This window comes from Castor canadensis, chromosome 4 (genome assembly GCF_047511655.1).
Source record: "Castor canadensis chromosome 4, mCasCan1.hap1v2, whole genome shotgun sequence".
Lineage (NCBI taxonomy): Eukaryota > Metazoa > Chordata > Mammalia > Rodentia > Castoridae > Castor > Castor canadensis.
Genome location: NC_133389.1, coordinates 105,410,436 through 105,424,697, shown reverse-complemented (window position 1 = coordinate 105,424,697; position 14,262 = coordinate 105,410,436).

Genomic DNA, 14,262 nt, shown 5'->3' with positions numbered 1-14,262 from the left:
TAATCCATTCGTCAGTAGTGGGGCATCTTGGTTGTTTCCATAACTTGGCTATTGTGAATAGTGCTGCAATAAACATGGGTGTGCAAGTGCCTCTGGAGTAATCTGTGTCACATTTTTTTGGGTATATCCCCAAGAGTGAGGTATTGCTGGATCATATGGTAGATCAATGTTTAGATTTTTAAGTAGCCTCCAAATTTTTTTCCAGAGTGGTTGTACTAGTTTACATTCCCACCAGCAGTGTAAGAGGGTTCTTTTTCCTCACATCCTCACGAACACCTGTTGTTGGTGGTGTTGCTAATGATGGCTATTCTAACAAGGGTGAGGAGGAATCTTAGTGTGGTTTTAATTTGCATTTTCTTTATTGCTAGAGATGATGAGCATTTTTTCATGTGTTTTTTGGCCATTTGAATTTCTTCTTTTGAGAAAGTTCTGTTTAGTTCACTTGCCCATTTCTTTATTGGTTCATTAATTTTGGGAGAATTTAGTTTTTTGAGTTCCCTATATATTCTGGTTATCAATCCTTTGTCTGATGTGTAGCTGGCAAATATTTTCTCCCACTCTATGGATGGTCTCTTCAGTTTAGAGACTATTTCTTTTGTTGAGCAGAAGCTTTTTAGTTTTATGAAGTCCCATTTATCTATGCTATCTCTTAGTTGCTGTGCTGCTGGGGTTCCCTTGGGAAAGTCCTTGTCTATACCTATTAGTTCCAAAGTATTTCCTACTCTTTCCTGTGCCAACTTTAGAGTTTGTGATCTGATATTAAGATCCTTGATCCATTTTGAGTTAATATTGGTACAGGGTGATAAACATGGATCTAGTTTCAGTTTTTTGAAGACTGCTAACAAGTTTTCCCAGCAGTTTTTGTTGAAGAGGCTGCTTTTCTCCATTGTATATTTTTAGCACCTTTGTCAAAGATAAGTTGGTTATAGTTGTGTGGCTTCATATCTGGGTCCTCTATTCTGTTCCACTGGTCTTCATGTCTGTTTTTGTGCCAGTACCACGCTGTTTTTATTGTTATTGCTTTGTAAAATGGTTTGAAGTCAAGTATCTTGATACCTCCAGCACTGTTCTTTTGACTGAGTATTGCCTTGGCCATTTGTGGCCTCTCGAATTTCCATATAAATTTAATGGTAGATTTTTCAATCTCTTTGATGAATGTCATTGGGATTTTGATGGGAATTGCATTAAACATGTAGATTGCTTTCGGGAGTATAGACATTTTTACTATGTTGATTCTACCAATCCATTAGCATGGGAGATCTCTCCACTTTCTATAGTCTTCCTCAATCTCTTTCTTCAGAAGTTTATAGTTTTCCTTGTAGAGGTCATTCACATCCTTTGTTGAGATGACACCTAGGTATTTGATTTTTTTTTTGAGGCTATTGTAAATGGAATTGTTTTCATATATTCTTTCTCAGTTTGTTCAATATTAGTGTATAGAAATGCTAATGATTTTCCTATGTTGATTTTATATCCTGCTACCTTGCTATAGCTGTTGATGATGTCTAGGAGCTTTTGAGTAGAGTTTTTTGGGTCTTTAAGATATAGAATCATGTCATCTGCAAATAGGGATATTTTGACAATTTCTTTACCTATTTGTATTCCTTTTATTCCTTCTTCTTGCCTAATTGCTCTGGCTAGGAATTCTAGTACTATGTTGAATAGGAGTGGAGATAGTGGGAATCCTTGTCTCGTTCCTGATTTTAGAGGGAATGGTTTCAGTTTTTCACCATTAAATATAATGCTGGCTGTAGGTTTGTCATATATTGCTTTTATAATGTTGAAGTACTTTCCCTCAATTCCTAGTTTTCTTAGAACTTTTATCATGAAATGGTGTTGGATCTTATCAAATGCTTTTTCTGCATCTATTGAGATGATCAAGTGGTTTTTGTCTTTGCTTCTGTTAATGTGGTTTATTACGTTTATTGATTTTCATATGTTGAACCACCCCTGCATTCCTGCGATGAAGCCTACTTGGTCATGGTGAATGATCTTTTTGATGTGTTGTTGAATTCGGTTTGCCATTATTTTGTTGAGGATTTTTGCATCAATGTTCATTAAGGACATTGGCCTATAGTTCTCCTTTTTGGAGGTGTCTTTGCCTGTTTTTGGGATAAGTGTAATACTGGCTTCATAAAATGTGTTAGGCAGTTTTCTTTCCCTTTCTGTTTCATGGAACAGTTTAAGGAGGGTTGGTATCAGTTCTTCTTTAAAGGTCTGATAGAATTCAGCAGAGAATCCATCAGGTCCTAGGCTTTTCTTTTTGGGGAGACTCTTGATTACTGCTTCAATTTCATTTTGTGTTATAGATCTATTCAGGTGATTAATGTCCTCTTGGCTTAGTTTTGGATGCTCATAAGTATCTAGAACTCTGTCCATTTCTTCAAGATTTTCAAATTTATTTGAATATAGGTTCTCAAAGTAGTCTCTGATGATTTCCTGGACTTCCATGGTGTTTGTTGTTATCTCCCCTTTTGCATTCCTGATTTTACTGATTTGGTTTTGTTTTGTTTTCTATTTTATTGATTTCAGCTCTTATTTTTATTATTTCTCTCCTTCTATTTGTTTTGGAGTTTGCTTGTTCTTGTTTTTCTAGGAGTTTGAGATGTATCATTAGGTCATTGATTTGAGATCTTCAGTCTTTTTAATATTTGCACTCATGGCTATAAACTTTCCTCTCAGGACTGCCTTTGCTGTGTCCCATAGGTTCTGGTAGGTTGTGTTTTCATTTTCATTGACTTCTAGAAACTTTTTAATTCCTCTTTTATTTCATCAATGACCCATTGTTCATTAAGCAATGAGTTATTCAGTTTCCAGCTGTTTGCATGTTTTTTGTCTTTATTTTTGTTGTTGAGTTCCAGTTTTATTGCATTGTGATCAGATAGAATGCATGGTATAATTTCTCTTTTCTTATATTTGCTGAGGCTTGCTTTGTGTGCTAGGATATGATCCATTTTGGAGAAGATTTCATGGCTGCTAAGAAGAATATATATTGTGTAGAAGTTGAATGAAATGTTCTGTAGACATCAACTAGGTCCATTTGATCTATGGTATGTTTTCAATCTATGATTTCTTTATTGATTTTTTGTTTGGATGACCTATCTATTAATGATAATGGGGTGTTAAAGTCTCCCAAAACCACTGTGTTGGAGTTAATGTATACTTTTAGGCCCTTCAGGGTATGTTTGATGAAATTGGGTGTGTTGACATTGGGTGCATATAGATTGATAATTGTTGTTTCCTTTTGGTCTATTTCCCCTTTGATTAGTATGGAATGTCCTTCTTTATCTCATTGATCAATGTAGGTTTGAAGTCTACTTTGTCAGAGATAAGTATTGCTACTCCTGCCTGTTTTCAGGGGCCATTGGCTTGGTAAATCTTCTTCCAGCCTTTCATCCTAAGCCTATGCTTATTTCTATCGATGAGATGGGTCTCTTGTAAGCAAAAAATTGTTGGATCTTCCTTTCTAATCCAGTTTTTCAAGTGGTACCTTTTGATGGGGTAATTAAGTCCGTTAACATTAAGTGTTAGTACTGACAGGTATGTGGTGATTCCTGTCATTTAGTTGTCTTAGTTGTTTGAGTGTTTCATTGTGTATAGCTAAAACGATGTTAATCTCTACTTTCTTGCTTTTTCTTTTCCTGTAGTTTGGTACTGTCTGCCCTTTCAAGGTTATGTTGGGTTTCATTTTCTGTGTGCAGAATCCCTTGAAGAATCTTTTGTAGTGGTGCCTTTGTGGTTATATATTGTTTTAGTTTCTGCTTATCATGGAAGACTTTTACTGCTCCATCTATTTTGAATGATAGTTTTGCTGGGTAGAGTATCCTAGGGTTGAAGTTATTTTAATTCAGTTTCCAGAAGACCTCACCCCAAGCTCTTCTTGCTTTTAATGTTTCTGTTGAGATGTCTGCTGTGATTCTGATGGGTTTACCTTTGTATGTTATTTGTTTTTTCTTTCTTCCAGCCTTCAGTATTCTTTCTCTAGTCTTTGTACTTGTTTTAATGACAGTATGTCATGGGGTAATTATATTTTGATCAGGTCTGTTTGGAGTTCTGGAGACTTCTTGTACCTGTGTGGGTGTGGTTTCTCCAGATTTGGGAAATTTTCTGTAATTATTTTGCTGACTATATTATGCACTTCTTTTGCTTGCACCTCTTCTCCTTCTTCAATGCCCATGATTCTCAGGTTTGGTCTTTTGATGGAATCAGTGAGTTCTTGCATTTTCTTTTCAAAGGTCTTGAGTTGTTTGACTAATAATTCTTTTGTTTTTCCTTTAATTACCATTTCATCTTCGAGTTCTGAGATTCTATCTTCTGCTTGTTCTAGTCTGCTGGATTGGCCTTCCATTTTGTTTTGCATTTCTGTTTCGTTCTTTTTTCTGAGGTTTTCCATATCCTGAGTTTCTTACTCTTTAATATTGTCTATTTTCATCCTGAGTTCATTTATCTCTTTATTTCTCATTTTATTTGCTTCACTTTGGTGTTTATACAGTGTTTCTATAGTTACTTTTATTTGTTCTTTTGCTTTCTCAAATTCTCTATTTTTGTTGTCTAGGAATTTCTTGAGTGTCTCCTGTACATTTTGTTGACCATATCGAGTATCCTCTCTATAAAATTCTCATTGATTACTAGCAGGATTTCTTCTTTCAGACTGTCCTTGTGGGCTTCATTGGGTTCTTTGGCATAGTTTATCTTCGTTTTGTTGGAGTCTGGATCTGGGTATCTGTTTTCTTCATTTCCCTCTGGTTCCTGTACTAATTTATTATTGGGGGGGAAATGGTTTCGCTCTTTTTTCTGTCTTCCCATTATTGCCTTGCTATTTTTACTGTCCCTGTACTGTGTGTAATTCAGTATTGGCTAGCTTGCAATAATAACAATGGTGATATCTAGAATGGAAGGGTGAGAGGAGGGAAAGCAAAGAAGGTAAAGAAAATGGGAAAACAAAACAAACAAACAAAACAAAGCAAACAAAAAACCAGAGCCAAAGAAATAAACAGGGAGATATAGTGTACTAATCAATGGTAAGCTAAACAGGCATTAGAGAGACAGAGAGAGGATAATAAAAAAAAATCCCCAAGTTCAAATATAGTAAAGTTTCAGTCTTAATAATTTTGGTGTAGTCCTTCAGCCTCCAGTCCTGGCTTTGGTGTCTGAGAAGTAGTTCTGTCATTGTCTCATTGAAAGGGAAAAAAACAAAAAACAAAACAAAATAATAATAATTTTAAAAATCCCAAGTTCAAACATAATACAGTTTCAGTTAGTCCTTCAGCATCCAGTCCTAGTTCTGTCATTGTCTCATCAAAGGAAGAGAAAAAAAAAAAAGAGTCTGGAGACAGCTTTGTGAATGTCTATCTGAGGCTACAGCTCCACCTGCCTCCTACTGTCAGCCAGCTGCTTCTGCAGGCTTTAATAATTGCAGGTCTCAGGAATGAGCTTTACACTCACCTAGCCCCACAGGCTTTGTTTATTTAGAGTTCTCCTGGGTGCATGCCCCTTTTGTTATCTCCAGTATACAGCCCTACCTGCCTGTTGCAATTGCAGTCCTTTTTTATCTAGAGTTTGTGTGGAGAGCGCCCCTCCCCTACTCTCTGGTGGAGTGTGCCACACTTCAGCAGCTGTTACAAGCCTTCCCCTCTCCAAGCACACTGGGGGAGGTGGTGCTTCTCTGGCCAGCTTGTTTATTTACAGCTCTGTGAGGGAGTGCCCCTCCCACACTCTCTGGAGCTCAGGGCACCCTGCCCTCTTTGCTATGTGTCTTTTTTTTTTTTCTTTTTCAGCTGCTTGTTTATTATTCAGTTTGTTTTTTTCTCTTTTTTCCCTGGGTGGGGGTCAGTCTGTCCAGGGGGCTATGTTGATCTGGCCCAGGGTTGTTTGTGGGAGTACCATGTGCTGCTTAGCTCATCTGATGGTCTGCTTCTCCCAAGCTGGTTAGGAGCTGGTGTCTGACAGCATGGGAGCCCTCCTGGTTTCTCCATTAATGTGGGGATGCTATGCATGGGCTGGGGGTGTGGAGGTGTCACAGTTTTGCCTCTTCTTGGTGGTTTTTCCTGCAAGGTGTATCTACAGTATCTCTCCAAGATTTTACTTTAAGAAGCATGCTTTCTGCTTCCTCCCTCTAGTTGCCATCATTTTCCAAGGGACCCAGAGTCATCCTTAGTTTCCTTATTATATCTCCTTCAAGAGCAATCACTCTCTTAATGATTTTCTGTTCTGGGTCTTTACGAGACATGTGTAATAGTTCCTTCAATAAATGTGTTAACTGTACTTTGGCTCTGGGTCCTCCATCATGTGTGTTTCTGGCCAAGTGTGGATGAACACTCTCATGTTGAATTCTTTCTCAGACAACTTATTCATGTCCATTTCTTTGGGGTGGATTACTGAAATATTATTTTATCCTGTTGGTGGTATCAGATTTCCTTGATTTTTCATATTTCTTAAAATCTTGATGTCTCCACATTTGAAAAAGCAGTCATCTCCTCCATGCTTTACTGACTGGATTGGGAGGGGCAGACTTTCATTAATGAGACCCACCAAGGAATCTGAGGTTCTCTCAAGACCTTTCCTATGGACATGCCAATTCCACTCCTCTTGTTCTCTCTTGAGAGTAAATTCTTTAGATTTTATGCCTTCTCTCTGTCAAGCAAAGTTACTATGGGTGCTATGAGTTTGTTCTCCACAGGGTAGTGCAATGAAAGTCTCAACTTTATGTGTCTTCCTCTATTTCCATAGAACTGAGCTGGCTATGTCTGTGTTAAATGTTTTCACTCAATATTCATAGGAGGAGTACATTTTGGGAGCCAGCCTGGTGGGTGAGGGATGTCAAATATTTACAGTGCCCAAGAACCACTTGAAGAGATACACAGACAAGGTATCAGAAGTGGCTTGTGGACTGGTTTCCAGGTAGAGTACACAAAAGTTATTAGCATTGTGCTCCCTTTTTCCTGTTCTCAGCATCTCCAAAGTACATATCCATGCTGTTTGCTTTAGTATTCTGGGTAGGAAGAGAAAGAAATGGACCTCTTGGGCAGCATCATGCACATCTAGGGGACCTAGGTACTCATTCACTATTGTTTCACTTTCCTCTCACTTTGGGAGAAATTATGGGGAAAAGAGGTCTCTTTTAGCACCAAGCTATGCCACATGGGGAAGAGTAATATGGATAAAATGAAGCTCTTCTTTTCATTCTCTTCAGTGTGTCTATTCTTTGATTTTTTTCTTCAACAGTGTGCTATAACACTTCCACTGCCTCTCACAAATGAAGTCTCCTTCGTGAGTAGCTGTCAAAATCTATGTTTCTGCAGCAAAAGGAGGGTAGGAAGCTCCTACTTGGCCATCTTGCTGATGTCACTTCCCAGGCATCTCTGCTTCTGAAACTGATTCAACATACTTTTAACAGCAGCATAAACTTTCCCCAACACAATGGTTATCCCAAACTTTGTGAATAACTATGGGATTCCTATACCAAATTGATAGTATTGTGGACAATTTATGTGCTAATTTCAATGTCAGTATCACTGTCAATCCCATCTGCTATTGCTTCAATTCTAAATTAATGAGGCAAGTTAGAACTGGAAAATGTCAGATCATCTGAGGTCATCATTCTTTTCGAAGGTAATATAAAATGAAAGAGTACTTCTGTCATAATTCAACAATCCATTCCATTTTATAGAGTCATAACATGTGAGAGCTGGAAAGTTTGTAATAGCATCAAATCCAGATTAATAGGTAAGAAAACTAAAGTTCATGGAGGTAAGGTTTTTGTAGCCCATTGTTTCTACCTTTACATGATCTAAATTTAACTGCTACTTTCTTCTATACTTCACAGCCAGAGTTAGAGACTCCCAACTTTGAAGTGCTCCTGCTAGAGTTAAAAAATACTAGGGTTGCTTCAGAAGTTCTTCTTCTCCACACTTAGGGATAACATTTACTCAATTGCTATGTGTCAATTATTGTGTTAATAACTCTCAAAGCATTATTGCACTTAATTACCATGAAAAAACAAAGTAGTTTTCAAAGACTAATTACATGCCCAAAGCAACATAGCCATTGAGTTGGAAAGCAGAATTCAGTCTGTGGATTGTCCACCCAGCCAGTGTACTGGTTCACTACCTCCCTATCTGGATTTGAACAGCTGTGCTTGCAGACCTGCACCAGAAGACTCTGACCTGACCTCTGAACTAACAGATTCACTCTCCTCCAGTGTCCTTATTTTATGAGAGGTCTTTTCCAAAAAACTTCTGAGCCAGAATCTTCTATAGAGGTCCAACTTGGTATGATTCATTGTCTCTTTTGATTGCCCTTCTGAATTCCTGTCTAGAAAATCTGTCTCTCCCCAGCAAGAATTCTGACTTGGCATTTTTGCCTGTCTGCCTTCCCCAGCTCCACAGCCTGTAGGTTGGCACACTGCTATTCTGAACAGAGTCCAGGCAGCAATGTTGGCTGGGAATATTAACTTACTGATAATTAAGAAAATGAAGGGAAGCACTGTAGGAAATAGGACTCAAGATGGCAGAGACCCAGATCATCATTCCTGTGCATGTCATTCAGAAGAGTTTGGACAGGAATCTCATGGAAATGGGGAGCAACTGTAGATTTGTCAGCAGGAGAGGGACAGATCTGAGTCTGTAGTATTATCAGAAGTGGAAAAATCTCTCAGGAGGTGCAGAGAATATTTGGAGGAAGTTCAAGAAGAATGACCTTGTTCTCTTCTGCCTTGCTTCTCCAAGTCTTTTGCATTCTTCAGAATAAAACTCAAGTTCATTTTCTGAACCAAATCTTTTCTGCCACAGAAATCACAGTGAACTTTCTCCAGAACTCCTTAAGTTAGGCCCATGTGACTAACTTGTAAATTGACAATAAGCTACAATGTACTTTTCCCAATGTGGATCATAGTAATGGTATATATTTATAATAAATATTTCTGTAATATAAGTATTTTGACAAATATATATATATATAATTGTCAAAGCTCATCAATTTTATATAAAGAATTATCTCTATGTAATGTACATATAACTGTATACATATGTATTTGTGTAGCTATCACAACAAAAAAAGATAGAACGTATTTCCAACATGTCTCAAAATTCCCTCATGCCTCCTTGCAATCAATTTCTCCATCTCTGACTCTAAGTAATAATAAGTCTTATTTTTGAATCTACAATTGTATGTTTTCTACAATGTTGCATATGTGTAGTCATTTATTTTGAAGTTTTTTGTGTCTGACTTCTTTGATTCATTCTTCACTTGTAAAGTCATCCATGTTATTTTTTTCCTCTGTAATTCCTTTGTTTTGCTGAGTAATAGTTCATTACATAAATAAACCATTTTTTTATTCATTCGCCAATTGATGGACAGTTGGATTCCTTCTTGCTTTTACTATTACAAATAAAGGTGCAATTGGTATTTGCATAGAGGTTTTTGTGTCAAGATATGTTTTCAGTTCTCTTGAATAAATAAAAAGAGTTGCATTTCTGGATTGTATGGTATTCTATGTTTATTAGAAACTACCAAACTGTATACCATGGTGGTATTATCCACCAGCAATGTGTAAAAGTTCCAGTTGCTCTGATGATTTTTGTCATCACTTGGTAATATAAATCTACTTAACTGTAGCCAATCTTCTGCATATGAAATAGTAATTCAATTTAGCTTTTAATTTGTGTTTTTAATGACTAATGATATTAAGAACTTTTCATGTGGTTATAGACATTCTTATATCTTATTCTGTGAATCCAAAGCTTTGGCATACTTTTTATTGCACAATATATACATATTACTAAGTACCTGTTTGCAAATATTTTCTCCTATTGCAGTAAATTGCTTTTTCAATTGCATTTACAGTATTTTTCAAAGGGCAGAAATTTTAATATTGATGACATCCAATTTATCTTTTTTCTTTAGTAGTTCATGTGTTGGGTGCTAAATATCATTTTCCTAACCCAAGATCACAAAGATTTTTCTCCTGTGCTTGCTTCAGAAAATGTTGTGATTTTATTTCTTATATTGAGGTCTGAAATACATTTGAGTTTATCTTGATATGTGGTGTAGGCAAGAGGAGAAATTCATTACTTTGATATGAATATTTAATTAGCTCAACACTATTTACTGGAAGACTCTTCTTTGGCTACTAAATTGCTCCAAAGACTCTCACTTAGTCACATATCCATGTCTATTTTTTTGACTCATTATTCTGTTAGTTGATCTACCTATATCTTCTTCTGCCATTTTTTTCTGACATATGTAGCTTTTATTTAATCCTTGTACTTTTTTTTTCTTTTCCTGTGTTTGTGTGCAGAAAAAAGGTACTATTGCAGGCCCAAGATTACCATCCATAGAAAACACTGCTTGTAAGATTAGCTCTTGATGGACATCTAGCAATGAATTTCAGGAGCATTTCCACCATTCCTAGCAGGTAAGGTGGCTCACTGTACCTAACCTGTTTATTCAAAGAGTAAAATTATACTAAACACCAATTTTTTCTCACAATCTGGGACTTGCGCATGTTCTAGGCAAAGGTACCTACTTGACCAGTCTCCAGTAAAATTCCTTTCAAATGGGTTTTCATAATTCATTACTGGAAGAATTAGGATCCTGGGAAACTCCACAGGACAGGACTTATGGAAGCTTGTACCTGGTTTTCTCATGATTTTGCTGCATCCCACCTTTGCTTTTGCTAAGGCTACTTTGTATCCTTTCACTGTAATAAGTGACAGCAATGGGTATGACAATATACTGGGTATTCCCTGTCTGAATTGTGGGTTCTTTCTGGAACAGACATGATAGGTTAAATACATTGAAATCTGCCCATAGTACATGGCAGATACCTAATGAATGTTTGGTTGTTTGAAATAAAGAACCTAGAGAGATTCAAATGAGAGATTCATTAGGCCTTTTACTTAAACAGAAAATGCAAGCATAGAAGCAACTATTAAATCATTACAAATGTGCAATTATCCAGAAAAAATCTTTGTATTTGCTTTGTATGCAGAGTATACTTTCCCAGCAGAGGATGGCAATAAGCCAAGCTTCTGCCTCACCCTATCATGGCCTCATTCAAGCAGTTACCAGTCATGGAGACACCCACCCATAAAAGACCCTGCACAATAGTTCCTGCTTAGGGTTTTGGAAACATGCTCAAGATCCAGTAGCTAATACATTTTGAAATAAATGGACACTACTTTCTTCCTGGGCTCATTCTACTCCCTCAAGCCAGTTATATATTGGCTGACCCAGAGTAACTCAATCCCATGAGAAAGGGTTTCTAAATATTGATAAAATAGCAGGGCAAACATTATGCCCAGCTTGCAAAACTATAACAGCCCTGACATATACAATCTTAAAATGGTGGTGTCCCATTAAGACAAAGCAGTTCATTTAGAAAAGACTCTGCACTGCTAATCTTATCTCTAGGCTATTTTAACAAAATATCTTACAATGATGCACAAATGAGGAAAAGAAAGGCATCCTGTTGATTGCATAGCTAATGGAGATATGTTCTGAATCAAGAAACAAACAAGTCACTCTATTTTTGGATCTTATCAGAAGTTATTAATCACTTGTGAAGAATTAGATGCATCAGGAAAATTCAAAATATTCTTTTCTATTTCCTCCTTCCCTTTTCTCTATTAGTTTTTATAGAAAAACAGTTTGTCTATTTCTGTTAAAATAGTCCTTTGGCATGACCTGGAAATCCAAATGTGTTTCTCATAAATCATTATGAACTTTTGTCTCCCTAACAAAGGAGCTGAATGTCAGCTACATGTGTTACAAATAAACAAATCCCAGAAGATTGGAAGTCAGTGCAGAATTCAGAAAAGCTGACCACGGTTACCTATATATTAAGCACAAGAGAAAATATCTTTCAAACTTGTACATTTCACAGGACTAATATAGTTTTAAATTTTTTATTTTACTTTAAAAGTTTGTAGTCATTGTTAAATCCATAAAGTTGAGCAAATATTTTCAAAACCAAATATGCCAAGTAAATTTTTATCTAACAACCTATCTCAATTCAATAAAAACGGAAAAATGTCTTAAAAGAGTATATGTTGGTTTTTAAGATGGAAATAATATGGGGGAAGGGGGGGGAGAAATGACTCAAACATTGTATGCACATATGAATAAAAAAAATAAGATGGAAATAATAAATTTAGATCAAACACAATTTTTTTTTTTTGCCGTACTGGGGTTTGAACTCAGGGCCTCATGCTTGCCTCGCACTCTACAAGTTGAGCCACTCCTCCAGCCCTTTTTACTTTATTTTTCAGTTCAGGTCTTGTACTTTTTGCCCAGAACTGGTCTCTCAGACTGCAATCCTCCTATCTCCATCTCCTGAGTAGCTGCAGCTATAGTCAACAGTCACCACGCTCTGCTCATTTTGTTGAAATAAGGTCTCGCTAACTTTTTTGCCCAGGCTGGCCTCCAAGCAGGCTCCTCCTAGCTCTGTCTCCCAAATAGCTGGGATTACAGACATCTACCATCACACCTGCCTTTGCAATCCTTAAGCACAAGTAAACTTTGCATTCCAAATCTGCTTCAACAATTGGCATAGTGTTTAGTTAAAAATAGTTTTGTCTTTGTGGGCTTTCCTATAAACATGCCTTAGTATTTCCCTTATATTCAAATCAATACAGATGTTGTTCACATTTAAATTGGCAAGTGTTTTCTAGTCTTCAGGATTTCATAAAGATGTTTGGATTTTTAAAATAAGAAATTTGTTCACTAGGGAGCTATGTTAAGAATAATTAGAATAATTCTAATTATTCTATAATTAATAATTCTTTAGGTACAAAGAATAATTAGAATTCTTTGTACCTAAAAATTGGTATAAGTTCTCATTGATATGTAGAATTGATTCTAAGCATCCGAACAATTTTCCATAAGTGTTGGCAGTTTGGTTGCATACAAAATTTATTTTTTTTATGCAACATTAGGAAATTCCTTAACACATAGCTGATAATCAATATCCTAAAAACATGAATAAAATTGAAACTACATTTCTAAGGCCATGCTATTTTAAGGCTTCTCTTTATTAAATTCTTTCATAATACAGTTAAGTCATCACCTTGAAAACTTAAATCGTCCATAATCCTCTCTGCACTAAGTAGTTTTCCTGAAAACCACTGAATTTATTCCTTTGGTGTCAGCTTTTCTATTTCAGCAAAATATTCAGCTATAAATTGGGTGTATTGAGGACTTCTGAGTTATAAAATGCTAAGAGCCTGCCTTAGCTTTTCAAATAAAGGAAATGATAATCACTTTGTGTAAGCATTTAAAAATTTTCAATATGCAGTTTTTGAACCAATGTTTAGAGAACTCTGCTTTCCCATTTGTGGACTCTTTAAATAAGAAACATAAGGTCTGTGCATAATTTCTCAGTGTCTATCCTCCCTGAGCTCAGGAGTGAGGCCAACTTAGGTCAAACACCACTGCCACTAGATTCTAACAAGGCTGTGTACTAATGGCCCTGCTGACAGGATTAAAATTCCAGCAGGAAGTAATTTGTATTCCTTTTAGTTTTAAAGGTTTTCTCTCCTCTGTTTCTTGTGACTGAGCTGCATTACACAGGAGCCATCACTGACAATGAAATTGTTGTCTTTTGTGAATTGTTCTCCACCTTAGGAACTGCAGTGGGAACAAAGGACACAAGGAAGGATGATAGCGATGGTAATGGGGCATAATATATTCATAGGAGACTGTTGACTAGTGGTAATCACTGAGGTGGCTCTTGTCTTTAACCATGCTAGTAATGGGAAGTTTAATTGACTAGCATTGGATTATTAGCTGAAGTTTTAGCTTCATTTATCAAGATAGAAGTTTTATTTTTGCTAACTATTAAAGTAATCCATACATTCTATTAAAAATTCAATTTAAACAAGAAGCAAAAAGAATTATCTATAATTCTATTAGCAAAAAATAAGCATTAATAATAGAAACAATTTTTTTTCATTTTTCTGTGTATGGGTACACAGTTTTAGGATTAATAAGACTAACAGTTTGCCCTTTTATCTACATCTCTATCTATCATAGTTTAAATTTATGTGAACAGACTACAATTCATTTATAAAATTTCTCAGTGATATCCAATTAGGGTATTTCTAATTTTTAATTAAAGGATGCTATAATGAACATCCTTATATGATTAGCTTTGCATATTAGTCCTATTATTTCTCTAGGAAAAATTCTTAAAAGGTAAGATTCCTGGTTCACATGCTATGCAGATTTTCAAGACTTTTGATAAATGTGAAAAAATTGTCTTTC